The 20651-nt window shown below is 35.0% G+C and overlaps 1 pseudogene; it reads right to left on the reverse strand.

Annotated features, from left to right (window-relative positions):
* Positions 1–10913: 10913 nt before the first annotated feature.
* On the reverse strand, positions 10914–11836 carry LOC109460767 (olfactory receptor 5AC2; annotated as a pseudogene).
* Between the last annotated feature and the right edge of the window lie 8815 nt (positions 11837–20651).

Consider the following 20651-nt stretch of genomic DNA (forward strand, 5'->3'; position numbering starts at 1 on the left):
GACCATGAAAATAACGTCATTTTAAATATGCAAAAAAAAAAAAAGCATATTCCTTGTTTATGTATCCCCTTTAATCAGAATATTTACCTTTACCCTTAAGTAAGACTTCTTTACAAACAATAAGAATCTGCGATGCTGATCCTAAAAATTAGGGGGAAATATGTAAAATGTAAATATTTTTAATTTGGAAAAATTGATTGCAATTTAATAATTATCTTCTAATTTTAAAATCCTTAAAAATAGAAATAAAACTAAGCTTTTAAATATACTAAAGATTAGTTATCAAAACTAATAACACAGACTGTAAATAATAAAGCATGTCTCTTCAAGTTAAGAACAGATTGTAATGTCCACTCTATTATTATACAGTATTATCTTAGAAACTGTAATACTTCTAAGATACTAAATAAAATAATATAATAATGATATAAAATATAAAAATTATAGGACAAATTTATATTTTTTGTGATATTATATTGCTTTAGAAAACAAATAACATGACTTTAATAAGTACCAAGTGGAGGATGAATATAAAAATAATCACTAGATTGTTTTCTATGAAAACAACAACCAACAAAAAGGAGACATAAAAGAAAAATGTATCCATTATATTAGCCAAAACACTTTAAAATATATTGAGATAGTTTTTTAGATATGTAAGACCTATGTGAAGAAAATTACAAAAACTAACCAAAAGGCATTATACAATTTCTGAAGAAATAGACAGCCAAAATATATTCTTAGGTAAAAAGATTTAGTATTATAAATATGTCAGTAGGATTGAAATTAATTTCAATTAGAATCCTAATCACTTTTTAGTATAGTAGCATCAGCATAAAATCCATGTAAAACAAAATTGTTTTGAAGAGAAAAGGAAAATATGAACAGTAAGAAGTCCAGTGTGTAGCCGTAAGTATTACAACAAAGCTATTCAGCAGAATATAATATGGCATGGGAACAGGAGAATATAATAGTGAAACCAAATAAAGATTCCAAAGACAGATTCAAATATGTATTGGAATTTACTATATCACATGGGTGATTTTTCATTTGAGAAAAATGATAATGTATTGAATAAATATTATGGCTATATTTGCCTATTTGGGAAAAAAGTAAGAATGGTTCCCCTGTTTTAGAAAAGCTGCCATATCAAGGACTTAAAAAGTAAAAAAAAAAAGCACTTAGAAGATTCTAAGAATGGGTGGCCGGCTGGCTCAGTTGGTTAGGGCGCCAGTGCTGAACAACAGGGTTGCTGATTCGATTCCCACATGGGCCAGTGAGCTGCGCCCTCCACAACTAGATTGAAGGACAATGACTTGGAGCTGATGGGCCCTGGAGAAACACACTGTTCCCCAATATTCCCCAATAAAGTAAAATAAAAAAGATTCTAAGAAAATTCATGAAATAAATATAATTTATTTCCCATCTTCACTGAAACTAAAACAAGAAAAAATTAGCTTTAAAATTTTATCTTTTGAAGTACTATAAGGAGCCCTGGAAACACAGCACAAGCAGCAAGAAGACTGACTGATATGTCTCTGCTGAAAATTGGCCTTGTGGACACTGAGGGCAATCATTGTTTTCATAGTGGAGGTTTTATCCTCAATTGTCTTACCTAGCCTTCTTGCCAACTCCAAACGCATAATTGATATTTCTAATTTTCATAATTAGGTGAAGGGCCATTAGGCATTTGGGATCTTACACATATACATACCTCACCATACACCTTAAGGAACCTCAGGAAGTTATTATTGATGACTTTAGCTCATCTTCTCATGATTCCACAAATAAATTAAAATTTTCTCCAGTTGAAATAACCTCAAACTTTCGAGTCATTATCATTATTTTTTCCATTTGCTTCATTCTTCTGTTACTCCAAATTTACTACTAAAAAGAAATCTTATTATGTATGTCTCCTCAACAGTAAAATATCTAGTATTTATGACAGGCATTGAGAATTTTCTGTACTGAAGAGAAACAGAAAATCTCATAGGATTGCCAAAATTTTCATTTCTTACCTGGACATTTCATTATCAAACAGGCAAATTAAAAAACTACAAATAATAAAAACTGGGCAGGTCTTCATGTCCTTACTGAGTTCCTGTCAGTCTGGGAGGTTGAGAAAAATAGTTGATATTTAAAGTAAGCTGCTGGGGTTTCAAAGGAAAAAAGAAGAGGAAAAAAATGTAAATTTCCCTCTACCATACTCCCCACTAGGGCTAGAGTCATCTTTATAAATTGCCAAACCGATGAGGCTACCACTGCTGTCATATCCACAGCTGCATCGCCTCTTAAAACCCTTATATAAAGAAAAGTGGAAAGTGCAGAATGAAGCAGTGTTTACCTATGCAAAGTTTTTCCTTGGATCAATGGCAGGGACATATTTATTTGTACTCTTTCAAATCTGTTCATAAAAACATGAGAACATTAGAATTCCCTCAATGGAAGTTACCAATGGATTCCCTGTAGGATGAAGGCAAAATTGTTCTACTGGGCATTGTGAGCTATTCATCAAATCACACCCAAGTGCAACAATTAGAACCACACTTTGTATCATCAGGGTTCACTGTGAGGGCACCTTGAAACTGATTTTGTGCAGTTTTTAGGACGTATTCATTTCCTTTATCTTATTACTCTTGATGTTTTCACATTCCAACTACCGAATATTTTCTTCAGACATCTCTAAGATTCATCAAATTCAACATGTCCAAATCCAAACGGAGCCTTTTCAAACCCTATCACTAAACCTGGACCTCAGCCTGTCTTCCTGTTCTCTGTTAATGGCATACTCCATTTTAAAGAAACAAACCTGAGAATCACCTTGATGCTGAATTCCTCCCATCACAAATCTTTGTCAAAACCATGATCTAATCTACAGCTTGTATCTCTTTAATGTCTGTTGACACCATCCATTTTGTTCCAAATTCAAGAAAACTCCATCTCCTGCCTGGAATACTGACATAACCTTTTAATAATCTATCTGTATCTTCTAATATTTTCTTGTACCATTCTCGACATTTGGGCCAATGTCATCTTTATAAAAAGCCAAACTGCTGAGTTTCACTCTCCTAATGCCAACAGTCACAACTCCACTTAAAACCCTAAATAACTCCCATTGGCTTATAAAAGAAAGATCGAAATCCTTAAGCCTATATATCCTTCCTCTCATCCTAAAACATATCCAATAATCCCCTATCTAAAGTTTCTGTTCAATGAAGTTAGTAGATTTTTCAAGAACGTGATTCTGCTATTTCTTTGGCAATAAAATGAATCTAAGAGTTGAAGTTAAAAATCAGAATTTCAATGGATAAAGAAGTTGTGGTATATATACACAATGGAATACTATTCGGTGGTAAGAAAAGATGATATAGGAACATTTGTGACAACATGGATGGATCTTGAGAATATAATGCTAAGCGAAATAAGTCAGACAGAAAAAGCAGAGAACCATATGATTTCACTGATATGTGGTATATAAACCAAAAACAACAAAAGAACAAGACAAACAAATGAGAAACAAAAACTCATAGACACAGACAATAGTTTAGTGATTACCAGAGGGTAAGAGGGGTGGGGGGTGGGAGAAGAGGGTAAGGGGGATCAAATATATGGTGATGGAAGGAGAACTGACTCTGGTTGGTGAACACACAATGGGATTTATAGATGATGTAATAGAGAATTGTACACCTGAAATCTATGTAATTTTACTAACAATTGTCACCCCAATATATTAAAAAAAAATAGAATTTCATTTGTTATTTCTGTATGCGATGTTGCTAAGAAAAAAATTCAGAGTTCATTCCTTTGTTTTTCTAATGTTATAAGAATGAAAAGCATTCTCCTTGAAAAGTGGCCAAGTTACCTGTATCTCTCCAGGCCCATTAGGTTTCTGCCTGACATGCTACCCCTGTGAGAAGAGGAACACACGTGCTTTGTGAGTGAAGCTGATTGAGCTCATGCACCCAGGTAAAAGCCCTGAAATTGCCAACTGTTGGTACTATGTTTTCCTCAGTAACATAAGCAGGCCGTAAAAATTTCCAAGTCTGAAAATGACAAACAAGAATTATGAGCTTGTCCTTTTCACTGACTTGGGTATAGTAGAACATACAACAAAATCTGATCTAGGTATGAAATACTAAAATTCCAAATTTCTCACAAATATGAGAATTTATGGCTCAGCTCTTTTCAGTTGTAAAGGTTTCCACTGAAAGCTATTTGTGGGGTAGTAAATGAGTAAGATTCACTCGGTGAAAAAGGAAAGTATGTTGTCTATGAGTAGCTCTATGGTTTGTGCAAATTTAATACCAAAGTCTTTGTGGTTTCTTGCCAGAGCAATAACTTTTAAAGATTGCATTATATTTTACTCTTGGGCATAGAGGCTTTCCTATCCAGTGCCGCTGGAAGCTTTCTTCTCCCCACCCTGCCTCAGAGCAGCCTGGCCCACTCCTCCTCCTCCGCCTCCTCCTCTTCCTCCTCCTTCTCCTCCTTCCTCTTCCTCTTCCTCTTCCTCTTCCTCTTCTTCCTCTTCTTCCTCTTCTTCTGTTTACTGGGGTGACAATAGTAAAGTTACATAGGTTTAAGGTGTACAATTTTGTAATACATCATCTATACGTCACATCTGTAATGCATCATCTATACATCACCACCCCAAGTTAATTCTCCTTCAATCACCATATATCTGATCCCGTTTACCCTCATCTACCACTCCCTCCCCTCTTACCCTCTGGTAACCACTAAACTATTGTCTGTGTCTATGAGTTTTTGTTGCTTTCAGTTTTATATCCCACATATCAGTGAAATCATATGTTTCTCAACTTTTTCTGTCTGACTTATTTCGCTCAGCATAATAATCTCAAGATCCATCGATGTTGTCGCAAATGGCACTATTTCATCTTTTTTATTTTTTAAGATTTATTTTAAAGACTTTTTTTTATTGGGGAAGGGGAACAGGACTTTATTGGGGAACAGTGTGTACTTCCAGGATTTTTTCCAAGTCTAGTTGCTGACTTTTCAATCGTAGTTGTGGAGGACGCAGCTCAGCTCCAGGTCCAGTTGCCATTGTCAGTTGCAGCGGGCACTGCCCACCATCCTTTCTGGGAGTTGAGGAATTGAACCAGCAACCTTGTGGTTGAGAGCCCACTGGCCCATGTGGGAATCAAACCGGCAGCCTTAGGAGTTGGGAGCATGGAGCTCTAACCACCTGAGCCACCGGGCCGGCGTTATTTCATCTTTTCTTATGGCAGAGTAGTAAACTATTGTGGCCTCCTTCTAATACTGTTTTACTCAACCGGTACTCAGTGACTTCATTCCAATTTCTGACTTTTGCTGCAGTTGACTTGTTGCACCATTTCTCCTAACACAAATCCTGAGCCTAATGACTGCAATGGACTCTTGAACTCTGATAATTAATGGTGTCTCTTCTTCCCAGGTGGTAGCTTGTTGAATATAGAGATATTAAAATGAGCATTGAAGTGATAAAGAGCTGCCTCTGCTAATTCTGCCTGGTGTAACAATAACACTCCTCACTTGTAAACAATGAAGATGTTTGCCTAGACCAGGGGTGTCCAAACTTTTTTCAACGTTTTTCACCAAGGGCCATATGTGGTAAAATACACAAACAGTCGGGACACTCACTCGAGATGAAGTACATATTGCCTCACCTGGTTTATTTAAGTAAACTAAATATATTTTTGGAATTTGCTGCGGGCCAATAAAAAATGGGTTGTGGGCCGCAGTTGGCCCGTGGGCCGCAGTTTGGACACCCCTGGCCTAGAGGATCCTAACTCCTTTACAAGTTTACTCTCCATTGGGCCTGGAATTCTGAGGATTTTTTGCTTATTGGGATCTGTGAGCATTTACAAAGATCATGGAAGTAGAAAAGTAGAAAGGGGAAGAAAATATTCTTTTCTTCTCCTTGATTTATCTTCTCCTTGATAAATATATATATATATATATATATATATATATATATATATATATATATATATATATATATATATAGCCAAAAAATATGTACACACTTTAAGAAAGGAAAAAACTGTATTAAAATTGTGATACTCAATATATACTGATAACAAAAGATAAATAGAAGTCACATTTGACTTCTGCAATTATAAGAGGTGCTCAAAGCAGTTACTATCAGCATAATTTTAATACATTTTTTTCCTTTCTTAAAATGTGTATACATTTTTTGACACCCTCTGTATGCCTCTCTCTCTCTCTCTCTCTCTCTCCATATGTGTGAGTGTATATATATATATATGCACACATATATATGTATATATATAAATATATGTATATATATGTGTGTGTATATATATATGTATATGTATACACACACATACACACACATATATATATATATATATATATATATATATATATATATATATATGGCATATTACTGAGAGTAGAGAGGTGGAAATGTGTAGGACAGATTTTCCCATGTAAGAAGTAGCCTTATTCTCAAGTATACTACAGAAAGAAATTATCTTCCTGAATGTCTCACTAGTGTTCAGTATTCAGACGTTTTAATGCTTTTCTCCAAATCTTGGATTTGTGAGAAAGTAACACAGCAGTAGTAACTTAAAGATTTGTATTTCTCTCCCTATAGCTAGAATGCTAATTAATTACTATTTAACATAGTGGCATAAATTAAAATATTCTGCAGTGTCTCTGTTCAGCTGCTATGATTTTGTCTTAATCCAATTAACTGTTCCAATGAAATCAGGCGGCCAGTCTTCTATCAATAGGGCAGTTTTGTTGTTTGTTTTAATGGTGGCATTCAGTGAGACAAGGTTTTATTGGTTTGGGGATGGTTTGGGGATGGTGGCAGGAGATTTATTTTTAATTTCTCACTTAATTTGTCTTTTTCCTATATTTTATAATATGGCTAATGAACCATAGCTCTTTAGTTCATTGATTATGTTGCCTAATATTAGTCTAATAATAATAGTCATTTAGGTTTTTAAAACACATGAACTTAATATTATTTAATCACAAAAAGTTTTGTATGTGAAATGCTTGCAAAGCAATTTGATCAAGAATAATATAGTTGAAAATTGTTTGGTTTTATGGGAGGTTTTAAAAAGACTTACATAAGCCTCTTTCTTTACATGTACTTCAAACCATTCCCAAAAAGGGCTATTATTGGAGTAAGAGCTCTCATGCATTGACTCATGCAATGATTATCCACTGAAGTGACGATATAGTAGTAGATTCAACCAAAACATTCCTCCATTCTTCTCTATAGATGAAAAAAATCATACGTTCTGACAAATTTGTTGAGTTTTTTTAAGACTCAATCATCACAATTATCAACCATATTTTTATAACATAGTCATGTAAAGTTTGCACCTTTTCCAGTTGTTCATTAAAAACTTTATTGAGTATTATGAATGTGCAAGACATCCTATTAGGTGTTGTGATTTACATTAATAGATATTGAAAAAATACTAAGGATGTTTCATTGAATAAACATGTATCCCTTTATCATTTTATTTGTGCATATAAAATTGTTTTGTTTGCTGTACAGAAAAAGATTTTGCAGCTAACTGCAATAATATACAGCAAAGAATACATTTTTCCCTGTTCTTCATCTGGGCCACATTCAAGAATCACACAGCTGAGAATACAGCATGATAATAGAACAAAATAATAGTGAGCAGTTAGGTACAGCTGTGAAGAAGATGTTACTTCTGCCTTTTTTATATATTTTTTTCAATATGGGAAAGAAGGCATGAGTGTAAGAGATAATGTTATTTATAAGAGTGAAGTTTGAGTAAAGACTGAGAACATAAAAAGAATCAATGTATGGATTCATCTGTTTGAAAATTTACTGTTAATGTTGATAGATATGTTGTTGCCATTTTAGTATTCATATTTTTGACATTTTTTTTCTTCTTCTTAAAGAAGTCACTCTAATAATATTCCTTATAATACTGGTTTAATGGTGATGAATTCCTTCAGCGTTTTCTTATCTGGGAGGCTTTTTATCTGTTCTTCAATTCTAAATGATAGCTTTGCTGGATAGAGTAATCTTGGTTGTAGGCCTCGCTTTTCATCACTTTGAATATTTCATGCCAATCCCACCTGGCCTGCAAAGTTTCTGTTGAGAAATGAGCTGACAGTCTTATGGAAGCTCCTTTGTAGATAACTGTTTTTTCCAGCAGCTTTTAAGATTCTCTGTTTGTCTTTATGCTTTGATATTTTAATTATGACGTGCCTTGGTGTGGGCCTCTTTGGGTTCATTTTGTTTGGGGCTCTGCACTTCCTGGGCTTGTATGTCTATTTCTGCCAGGTTAGGAAAGTTTTCCATCACTATTTCTTCAAATAGGTTTTCAATTCCTTGTTCTCTCTCTTCTCCTTCTGGTACCCCTGTGATGTGAGTGTTGGTACACCCGATGTTGTCCCAGAGGCCCCTTAAACTATCCTCATTTTTTTTCTTTTTTCTTTTAGCTGTTCTGATTAGGTGTCTTGTGCTGCCTTATCTTCCAAATTGCTGATTTGAACCTCTGCTTCATCTAATCTACTGTTGATTCCTTCTAGTGTATTCTTCATTTTATTGTATTTTTCATTTCTGACTGGTTCTTTTTTTATGTTTTTTATGTCTATTTTTATGTTTCCTGTCTCTTTGTTGATATTCTTACTGATATCACTGAGCATTCTTATAACCAGTATTTTGAACTCTGTTTCTGGTAGACTGCTTGCCTCCATTTCGTTCAGTTCTTTTTCTGGAGTTTTCTCCTGTTATTTTATTTGGGATGTTTTTTTGTTTCCTCTTTTGCTGACTCTCTCTTTGTTTCTACGTATTAGGTAGATCTGCTGTGTCTCCCTTTCTTGGCTGGGAGGCCTTATCTTGTAGGTGTCCTGTGGCACTCCATAGCACAGTCTCCTTGGTTACTTCAGCTGGTGCTCCAGGTGTGTCCCTTGTGTGGGTTCTGTGTGCCCTCTTGTTTTAGTGGAGACTTGATTACTGTTTGCACATCAGTGCTTGAGATTAGCCCTCAGGTTGACTGGCTGTGAGGATTGTCCATGACCACAGCATAGGAGCTGCCCTGTGGGGGCTCACCCCACAGAGCAGGGATTCAACTCAGCAGGCTCTGGTGCCTGCTGAGAGCACCCTTTGTGTGTTCTACTTATGGGGCTACTCGCGTGGTGCTCTGTTGTGGTCTGAAGCTGGCCACTGGGTGTGTTGCTTTTGGGGCTTCTTGGGAGGGGCTCTAATGCATACTAAGGTCAGCCCCTACCTGTGACCAGCCAGTGGCTACCTGGTAGGAGCTACAGAGCAATCCGTGTTTGGTCACTGCCTATGCTGAACCTTGAAGAGCTTAGGAGAGGCCTCACTGCTTACTGATGTCAGTTGTCACCAGTACCAGGCCTGGGGCTGCTCAGAAAGAGGCATAGGGAACCGTGTGACCTGCTGCTGTCTGCCTCTAAGGCTCAGCAGGTAAAAGAGCCTGGGGTGGTATGTAAGTTGAGTGAGGTGGGGTCTCAGCGAGTCTACTGGGGTAGAGTGAGTGTTATTCACCAGGTTAATGCAAATTCAGGTTCATTCTGCAAAAGGCTCAAAGAGCCGTGAAACCAGCTGCAGCCTAACTAGGGCCTGGGACCCCTGATAGCTGTCCAAGTAAGTCTGCAACACCAGCCAACACTGTCTGCCCATGAGCTGCTGGAAATCCTCTAGTGGTGCAAGAGTTGGGTGGAGTGGGGTCCCAATGAGTCACCAGGTTGGAGCCAGCAGATTTCACCAGTCTGATGAAAATTCAGATTTAGCCATGGAGGGGAGGGCTCAATACAGGAAAGTTGGCATCTGCCCACTGGCTACATGGGAGGAGAGTTCAACATAGATACGATGACAACTGTCCCTACAGCCCTTGCCATGAAGCCACTCAACTCAGTTTCTCTATATATGTCTCTGGCACTTACCAAGCAGCTGTCTCTCCAGGGCAGCCCAAGATGAGTGCCTGGGAGTAAGTCTGTTTGCAGGACCTTTAATAGGAACACCTGGGTTTCCCACAGGCTTCCATCTAGCCTAGATGGAGGGAATCCCCACTGATTTTCACAGGCAGATGTTGTGAGGGCTCCTCTTTCCAGCTCTGGTAATTTGGGCTGGGGTACCCAGTTTGGGGTTGGGGCCCTTCATTTTTCCAAGGGGGCCCCTACAGTCAAAATATCTCTCCCACACATGTGAGTGTGGAAATAGATCTTTTCACATCTCCAGCCCTCCTACCAGTCTTAAGGTAGCTTCTTCTGTATATCCTTAGTTATAGGAGTTCTGTTCAGCTAGTCTTCAGATCATTCTCCAGGTTGATTATTCTATAATTTAGTTGTAATTTTATTGTGGTTATGGGAGGAGGCAAGCACAGTATTTCCCTACTCTGCCATCTTGACTGGAACCTCCTCAAGATACCTCAATTTTTTTAAACTTCTTAATTTTTAAATTTTTATCCTTTTTATTTCAGAAACATTTCTGACAATAATCTAAGTTTTTATCATTTTGTCATGGTGTGGTAGAGCATTGCAGAACCCTATTAACATACAGGTCTAACTCAGTGAACCAAATGACTCACACTTATATACTAGCCTAAGTCACTATCAATTATTAAATATAATTTGGAGGTGGAGTGTCAGAACATTTTCAAAAACTAAACATTCAGACGAAAAGGAATTACAATAGTTAGTAAATCAACTGTGGATGATGTGAGTCATCTTGACTGGAGTAGTAACTTCAACTGGACCCATGTCAAAGTAAACATTATGTGAAGCTGAGTTCCTTTACCCAGTGTTCAGTGACCACTTGACCACTAGCCCTCTGATGAAAGGGCAGAGCCATTGCTAATCTCCAAGACTTGGGGACTTGTTTATGCAAAGGGTGAAAAGAGAAGCAATTTTAAATTTCCCTCGGGAACTCTTTACTTATTTGCAATTCTTCTTAAGGCACCTATGACATCTTTATTTCTCAAGCTGTAAGTAAATGGGTTCAGCAGGGGAATTATAATCATGTAAAACAGGGAATGCATTTTGTCCTGATCGTTAGTTAGGCTAGATGCAGGATGCACATACATAAAGAAGAGAGTGCCATAGTACAAGAAGACAGAGAACAGGTGGGCACTGCACATGGAGAAGGCTTTGCTCCTGCCCTTTTCAGACTTTTTCTTGAGAATGTCAACGAGTACAAGAGTATAAGAGATTATGATGGTCATTAAAGTGGACAGTTGTGTAAAAACTGCACAAATAAATATCATCAGTGCATTAATAGATGAGTCATTGCATGAAATTTTGAACAGTTGTAAAAATTCACAGTAGAAATAATGTATCATTTTAGACCTGCAGAAAGTTAATCTTAGTAACAAACTCACATGAATCAGAGGATATAGAAAACCTATTGCATATGATATACTTATCAACTGAGTGCAGAGTCTGTTGGACATCACCACTGGATAAAGCAAGGGGTTACATATGGCTACATAGCGATCATAGGCCATCACTACCAGGAGGAAACATTCTGTATTGCACTGGAAGCAAAAAAATAAAATTGGGTAATGCACTCAGCTAGAGATATCATTGCAGTCTTGTCTAAGAAATTGACCAGCATCCTGGGAGTTACAGAAGTTGAAGTGCAAGCATCTGCAAAGGCTAAACCACCAAGGAACGAGTACATGGGTGTGTGAAAGTGGGCATCCTTCCAAATCAGAACCATCAGTCCAAGGTTGCCCAGCATGGTGGTGAGGTAGATGACCAAGAACACGAGGAAGAGGAGGACCTGCAGCCATGGTCTCTCTGTAAGTCCTGTGAGAACAAACTCAGTCACCAGAGTATTGTTTCCTTCTGACATATCCACATTTGATCACTGCAATGAGAAATATGTGACAAAGAAAATTGCTAAAGATAACACAAATAGTGGTATTTTATTAGCAAATTAAATTATACCCTAGTGTTGTTTTCCATTTAATTAGTAGTTTTTAAAGTTTAACTTTTATCCTATAATAAGTCTGTTTACAAATTCTGTGTTTAGGTATCTGCTCAAAAGTTGGAAAAAAATTGAAAAAATGTAAATATTTGAGCCAATATTAAAACCATATGAGACTACTGCATGTGGAAGTGATGCAAATGCAAAATGATTGCATATGGAAGAGACATAGATTAACAAGGCATAACCACATACTTTTTATTGCAGGGACAAAGGGAAAGGACAGAAATATGTTGGGAAAATGTCTTTTAGCATACAAGGTCGGACGATTAAGTTTGCGAACTCATCCTAGAAAAAGTGCTGCATATCTCATTGCTGAATATTACTATGGTCACCTTCAAAGTACTCCTCTTGGGAAGTTATGCACTGACACCAGCATCTCGTCAACCCTTCAAAGCAGTTTTGCAACTCTTTTTCTGGAATGGCCATCAGAGCTGTCATCGTGTTACTCTTGAAGTCCTGAATGTCATCAATATCTCTTCCTTTCAATATTTCCTTTATCTTCAGGTAAAGAAAGAAGTCATTGGGGGCCAGATCAGGTGAGTAGGGAGGGTGTTTCAATATAGTTATTTGTTTACTCCGTCACAGATGGTGCCATGTGAGCTGGTGCATTAACATGATGCAAGAGCCATGAACTGTTGGCAAAAACTGTTACCAAAAAGTTCAGGTGTGTATCTTTTTCACGCAGCCTTTTCAGCACTTCCAAATAGTAAACTTGGTTAACTGTCCAGTTGGTACAAATTTATAATGAATAATCTCTCTGATATCAAAAAAGGTTAGCAACATTGTTGCAACGAGTTCGTGAACTTAATTGTCAGACCTTATTTTGCATATATAGGGTTAATAATTATAAAATACACACACACACACACACACACACACACACACACACACACACCTACCTTACAATTACGTGAAAACAAGTTAAACAGCCCAGTGAAACAAATGGGCAGAAAATATGAACAAGCATGTTTATGGAAGAGAAAGTGAATGTGACTCTTGAAACCTATATAATTTTATTAACCAATGTCACCTCAGTAATTTAATTAAAAAACAATTAGGAATATATTTTTAATTTATTTTTTAAATATATTGGGGTGACAATTGTTAGTAAAATTACGTAGATTTCAGGTGTACAATTCTGTATTACATCATCTATAAATCCCATTGTGTGTTCACCACCCAGAGTTAGTTCTCCTTCCATCACCATATATTTGATCCCCCTTACCCTCATCTCCCACCCCCCACCCCCCTTACCCTCTGGTAACCACTAAACTATTGTCTGTGTCTGAGTTTTTGTTTCTCATTTGTTTGTCTTGTTCTTTTGTTGTTTTTGGTTTATATACCACATATCAATGAAATAATATGATTCTCTGCTTTTTCTGACTTATTTCGCTTAGCATTATAATCTCAAGATCCATCCATGTTGTCACAAATGTTCCTATTTCATCTTTTCTTACCGCCGAATAGTATTCCATTGTGTATATATACCACAACTTCTTTATCCATTCATCTATCGAAGGACATTTTGGTTGTTTCCATGTCTTGGCCACCATAAACAAATCTGCAATGAACATTGGAGCACACGTGTCTTTATGTATAAATGTTTTCAGATTTTTGGGGTAGATACCCAGGAGAAGGTAGGAATATTTTTAAAATTGATGCATTATTTTCATTTGTCAGATAAGCAAAAAAACAAAATGAGAAATAATATCTGCTAATGATAAGAAAGTGAAAAAAGAAGGATTTTTAATATAACTGGCAAAAACATACATTATAACAGACTTTTGAATCTAACATTATCTGTCAAAATTAGATATGTATATAAATTTTGATCTACCATCTTATACCTGGATATATATATTTGAGAAATAATATCACTCATATGCAAGCGTGACGTGTCACCACACAAACAAATAAGCATTGTTCATGAGGGGGAACCTGGAAACAAAAAGAATACTCACAACTATAGAATGGTTGAAAAAATTATCATACAATCTTGCCGTGGAGTATTAAACATAAAAGAAATGTATTTGAACTGTACTAGTTAATGATGGGAGGATTTTCTCAATGTATTATTAAGTGAGGGAATCAAAATACTTAAAACTTTATATTTTATGGTCCCATTTTTATAATTTTCAAAACATTGTTTATAAATATAAATAAATATAATGATATGAATATGGATAAAGATGTAGAATAATATAGCAAGTTGCTAGCATTTCTTTTCTTTCTCAGGAGTAGATGCAGTAGTAGGAATAGAGAAAGCAGAAGAGAGAGTCTTTGTCACCTCTTCTCCCACACACACAACTTATGATAAAAACCATATATACATATATAAAAACCATATTATATGTATATATTATATATATATATATATATATATATATATATATATATATATATATTTCACATGCCCTTTTATAATTTTGTTATATGTGTGTGTCTGTGTTCATGTCCATGTGTCTATCCAGATGCATGTGTGTGCCTAGAAAGATATGGAAAAGACAGTCACTAATAGATTAATAAAAATAAGAAAAATAAAATGTTATTGTTATCTTTAACAAGGAGTATTTGTCACTGAAAATTCTAATGTAAAATTTGGAATAAAAATCTGTAAATTTTTCTAGAAAAATATTAATGATCTTTTTAAAAAAATTAATTTAAATATAGCTGGTATACGATATTATATTGGTTATATTGGTTTCAGGCATGCTATATAGTGATTCAACATTTTTATACCTTATAAGGTGATCAACCTACTAATTCTAGTGATCATGTCACCAGACAAACTTATGACAATATTATTGACTATATTCCCCTTCCCTCTTTATCCATCCCCTCATCCTCTCCCTTCTAGTAACCATCCCTTTGGTCTCTGTTTTTATGAGTCTGGTTTTGTTTTGTTTTGTTTGTTTGTTTTGCTTTTTTAGATTCCACATGTAAGTGATACCATATAAGTACGGTACTTGTCTTTCTCTGCCTGACTTATTTCACTTAGAACCATGATTTTAATTCTTAATGATACCTTCCATTTAAATAGACCTTTGACTATTGAGAGGAGGAATGATTTTTTAAAATAGTTAAAAGGTATTTTGAAATTGTGTAAGATGATGTCCAAGTATAGTAGTCACTTTTTAGTTTTCTTCATATAATATCAGTACTTTTCTTGTTAAATTTATTCCTAAAGATTTTATAGGTTTTACTGCTATATGAATATAATATCTGATATTTTCATGAAGTAATAAGATTGGTTTTCTTTTATGATTTATAAACTATATATATCTGAAAGATAATTCAGTATAGAATTTCCCAAGTATTTTGGAATAATGTGTAACCTCTCATGTTCCTTGAAAGAAGAGAAAATACATTTATCACAATAATAACAGTTGAAGTGGATAAAAACTTACTCAATAAAGACATTTTCATAATTTTACAGTCATACGTAAAATACATAGAAGTGTCGCATGACAATGCATTAAAAGAACTAGGTTTGTTTAATCATTGGAGAATGATCAGTTGTTATTCTCCATTTTCCTAAGCTAAAAAAAAATTAATAAATTTAAATTACTAAACACATACCTTCAGGGAATATATTATTAATGTATGCACCTAATAAGATTCATTGGAGTATATTTACTGAAAATGGACTATGTGAATGTTAAGAAGCTATCATTTTCTTTCCAAAGTGGAGATTTTGTCCTAAATAAAATAGCCTTGCTTTCTTTGCAATCCAAATCATTAAACAATAGATATTCCTGATTTCATTTTATATGAATTGAGTATAATTAAGCCAAGTGATAACAAGCTTTGGATTTTTTTCTTTAAGACTAATATGAAGGAAATATCTCTAAGTTAGAGTAAAGGAAACAGTGTTAACTATATATTATGTATTTATAGTATAAGGGCCATATTACTGACTTTAACCCTTATTTCATGATTCCATGAAATTTTAAAAGTTGTATATTATAGACAGCCACCAAACTCAAAGGCTAGGATGATCTTCTTTTTGAAAAATTATAAATAAGGCAGATACACGCTACAAGGCTATGTCTCAATTCTAAACTCTTTACATTATAAAATAAAATTTAAAGCTGTTGAATCATTCTGTTTATGACTAATTTTCCCCATTTACTTTATTCTTTTATCAAAGCTTATTATTTATAAAATTTTGTGATAAATATGTCTCCTTTCCAATAAGCCATCCTCTCCCATCTGTCCAGATTTTTTGATAGCTGGTTGAGAAAAATCTCAATACCTCACTGGATATTAATTTCTTATGTAGATATCTTACATAAATATATTGTTACATCTAGAGATAAATTTTAAGTAATAAAAAATGTGTAAATCACTGCACTCTCACCCAGTTTTTGCAGAACACTTGAAAATTGGAAAGTGATAGTTTTCCTGACGTAATGTAGAATATACAGAAATGAGGCAGTTATTATGGACACACCGATTCTCATCAGTAACTCCAAAATGAATGGAGGTAATATTTATTACTTGTATTTCCAAACTTGTTCTATAAAAAACAAAGTAAAGAAAAGAAAGGTATTCCCTTTATGCTTCCAAAGAATTCTCTGTAGGATGAAGTCAAATTCATTCTACTGGGAATTATGAGTTAATCATGTTTTCACCTCCATAACTATCCGTAACAATTAAAAACCGTATTTATAACCCACAGGGATTACTATGGGGACATCTATACAGAACATCAATGAACAGGTTTTGGGAAATATTTGTTTTCCTTTCTCTTGTTTCTTTTAATGATGTCATCATCCAAATATCTACTTTTCCTGTTCCTTTGGAAGTCTGAAAATTACCTAAAAGTCAACATGTCCAAATTTGAAATTAGGATCTTCTGTTATCTCACCCCCAAACCTTCCAATGTTCTCTATTTTGAAGAAAAACAGCACTAAACAATCAGTTATTCAAGCCATAATACAGGGAGATGTTCTTGACACTGAACTATTCCTTAGGTTCCATAGATCAACCATTGACCAGTTGTAAATTTTATCTCCTAAAGTCTCTCATATCCACCCACTTCTCACATTCTCTATGCACAACCAAATTCTAGCTACACTCACCTCTTGCATGGACTGCTAAAATAACCTCCTAATAATCTCTCTGAATCCATTAATACTCCCATCCAGTTCATTCTCTACACAAATCTTATAAAATGTAAAACTTGTTATGTCACTACCCAGACTCCACTCTTATTCACTGTTATAGGCTGAATTGCATCCTACAAAAATTCATATGTAAAAGCCCTAACTTCCAGTACCCCAGAATGGGAGTGTATTTAGAGACAGGGCTTTTAAAGAGGACTAAGTTAAGATAAGGCCATTAGGATGAGTCCTAATCCAATTGGTGTCTTTATAAGAAGAGGAAATTTGATGACACAAAGAGACACCAGCTATGACCACACTCAGAGGAAAGACCATGCGAGGACACAGTGAGTATGCAGCCATTGGCAAGCCAAGGAGAGAGGCTTCAGGAGAAAACCAATCTCTATTGATACCCATCCCGTCTCCACTTAAAACTTGTAAATATTTTTTCCATTGCACTTAAGCCAAAGACCAAAATACTTAAGCCTAGTTTTCCCTAGTCCTATATCATAAAGCAGACAAAATATTTAACTACATATACTGTGTGTTGTTTTTTTTCTTTTGCATTGAGTAGCTGTATTGGTTGTAGGAACCCTAGCTGCTTTAAGAAATGGACCTTAGTATCTTAGTGAGTTACCACACAGTAAGCTTATTTCTCTGACAAATAAAATATAAACAGTTTTCTTAGTTGGTTCTATTCTAATTGAATCCTTCCATCTTGTCTCTCCACCACTTCAATACATGACTTCCATGTATGCTGTGCTCATCTGGATCAATGATATTAAAAATATTTACTTGTTAAGACTGAGAGAGTCTGGAAATTCAGGGACTGGTAGGTTGAAAGAAGAAAGGTATTCAACCTCAACTGAAAGAAACCCTCTGAGCAATGAAGGCCCAAAAAAACTCAGTCTTGAGATGAGGGTCAATTCAAGACCACTGCTGTCAACTCATTGTTAAAACCTTTGAATGGATTAAAGTGCCTCAGAGTAAAGGTTCAACTAAAGGTGTGATAACTAGAAAATCCTTTCTACTGGAAGAAATGTCTCAGTCAATAGAGACTAAAAGTGTGAGTCTTACATCTAAAGGTACTGGATGATTAGTGTGAGAGAAAGAAGTTGTTGTAGGGATGACAATGCAAAAAATTATGGAAAATTTTAAGGATTATGATGAGAAAAGAATTGTGGGTGTGGCTACATGGATCTGAGAGGAATCAACTAGATCATGATCAGCAAATTTTTTTCTATAAAGGGACATATAGTAAATATTTTAGGTCTTGTAGGTCATGTTGTCTCTGTTGCAACTACTTGATTCTACTGTTGTAGAGTCAAATCATCCATAGATGACAACGTAAATCAATGAATGAATGTCTCTGCGTTCCAATAAAACTTTATTTACAAATATACATATATATGTGTGTGTGTGTATATATATATGGGTGTGTGTATACATATATACATATATATACATACATATGTATATATATGTATATATATATGTGTATGTATATATATATATATATATATATATATATATATATATATATATATATACACTTGTTGAAGAGAATGGGCCAGAAAGTCCTACAGTCTCAATTTCTCTTGTAAAAACATAATATAAATAGAGCCATTTTAAAATAGAGTCAGAGCTTCCATCCCAGAGGAACTGCCTTGCAAGTCTTATGCCTCAAATCTTTGGAATGTAAAAATAGGAAAAAATCACCTTTAGACTGGGCCTAAAGCAACACTGAGTCTCAAAGAACTGTTTGTAGAAAAAACAAGAAAACAGACATTATGACTACCAGACTGAAAAGTAAAACCATTGTTTAGAATTAGTGTCACTATGTTAGCTTATCTGCACCAATAGAAACGGCTTCCTTCTATCAATGTAATTGTTCCCCTTCCCTTTCTCAGAAATACCCCTTGCCTTTGTCTCCTAATCGGAACACTATTTGGGCTTCTGCTAAAATCAGTACTTCCCGAATAGCTATTCTTTTTTATTTTTTAAATCTTAAATAAATGCTTGTTGCCTTTCACTTTAAAAAGGCCTTTTATTTTTTGGTTAAGAGTCTTAGTTTTCTTCATAATGGGTAAACTTGTATTTGTGTAGTGAACTATTCTTACCAATGTACTTCCAAATATTCTGTATTAAATAGTTATTCAAAGAATGAGACAAATGTGATTTCTTAGGTGTACAATTCAAAAGTGTTAGTATATTTATATAGTTGTGCAACCATCACCACAATCTAATTTTAGAACATTTTCATCATCCCGAAAAGAAACTTTATACCTATTAAAGTCAAGCCCCATGTTTCCTTCCCTCAGTCATGGGCAACCACTGATCTACTTTGTGTCTAGATCTGCCTCTTCTGGACATTTCATATAAATGGTATCGTATAATATGTGATTTTACTGACTTCTTTCATTTAGCATAATGTTTAAAGTTTCATTTATATTATAGCATGTAACACCCTTTATTCCTTTATATTGCTGAATAATATTTCATTGCATGACTATACCACATTTTGTTTATCCGTTTATCAGTTGATGGACACAGGTTGTTTACCCTTTTTGGCTCTTATGAATGAGTAATGCTACTGTAAACAGTCATGTACAAGATTGTTCATTTGCACATGTTTTAATTTACTTTAATGTTATAGTAAATAGAATTGTTTTCTTAATTTTATTTTTTGATTGATAATTGCTATTGTATAGAAATATAACTGACTGGTATGTTAATCTTTTATCCAGGGCTGAATTCATTTATAAGTTCTATTTGTTCTTTAGTAGATTCCTTAGGATTTCCTATAAAAGATCATGTCATCTGCAAATAGAGTTTTACTTCTTTTCAATCTGGATTAATTTTATTTCTTCAGTTTGCCTAATTATAAAATTATAAGGTGTATGTTTTAGTTTTCTCTTCCTGTGATGTCTTTGCTTTTGTGATCAGAATAACACTTGTCATAGTCAGTTCAGGTTGCTATACAGAATATCATAAATTGGGTAACTTGCAAACAACAGAAATTTAGTTCTTACATTTCTGAAGCCCAAGGTCAGGGAGGCAGCATGGTGGAATTCTGGTGAGAACCCTCCTTTGGGATGCAGCCTGCTCGTTTATAGTTATGTCCTCACATGCGGAAGAGCAGAGCGGGGAATCAAACTCTCTGGTAACTGTTAGAAGGATACCAATCCCATTCATGAGGACTCTACCCTCATGACCTCATCAAATCCCAGTTATCTTCCAGATGCTCCACCTCCAAATAGCATCACTTTGGGGATTAGATTTCAACATATGAAATTTGAGGAGCAAAATATTCATTCTATAACATTGGCCCTATAAAATGAGTTGGGAAATGTTTCCTCCTCGTCTATTTTTGGAAGAGTTTGTGAAGAATTGGTATTTTTCTTTAACTGTATGGTAGAATTCACCAATGAAGCCATCTGAGCCTGGACATTTCTTTGTGGAAAGTTGTAAAGTTACCAATTCATTCTCATAATAGGTCTATTCAGATTTTCTATTTTTTTTGGGGGGGGGATAGTTTTGGCAGTTTTTTGCTCCCTAGGAATTTATCCATT

The sequence above is a fragment of the Rhinolophus sinicus genome, linkage group LG01 (assembly GCF_036562045.2).
Source record: "Rhinolophus sinicus isolate RSC01 linkage group LG01, ASM3656204v1, whole genome shotgun sequence".
Lineage (NCBI taxonomy): Eukaryota > Metazoa > Chordata > Mammalia > Chiroptera > Rhinolophidae > Rhinolophus > Rhinolophus sinicus.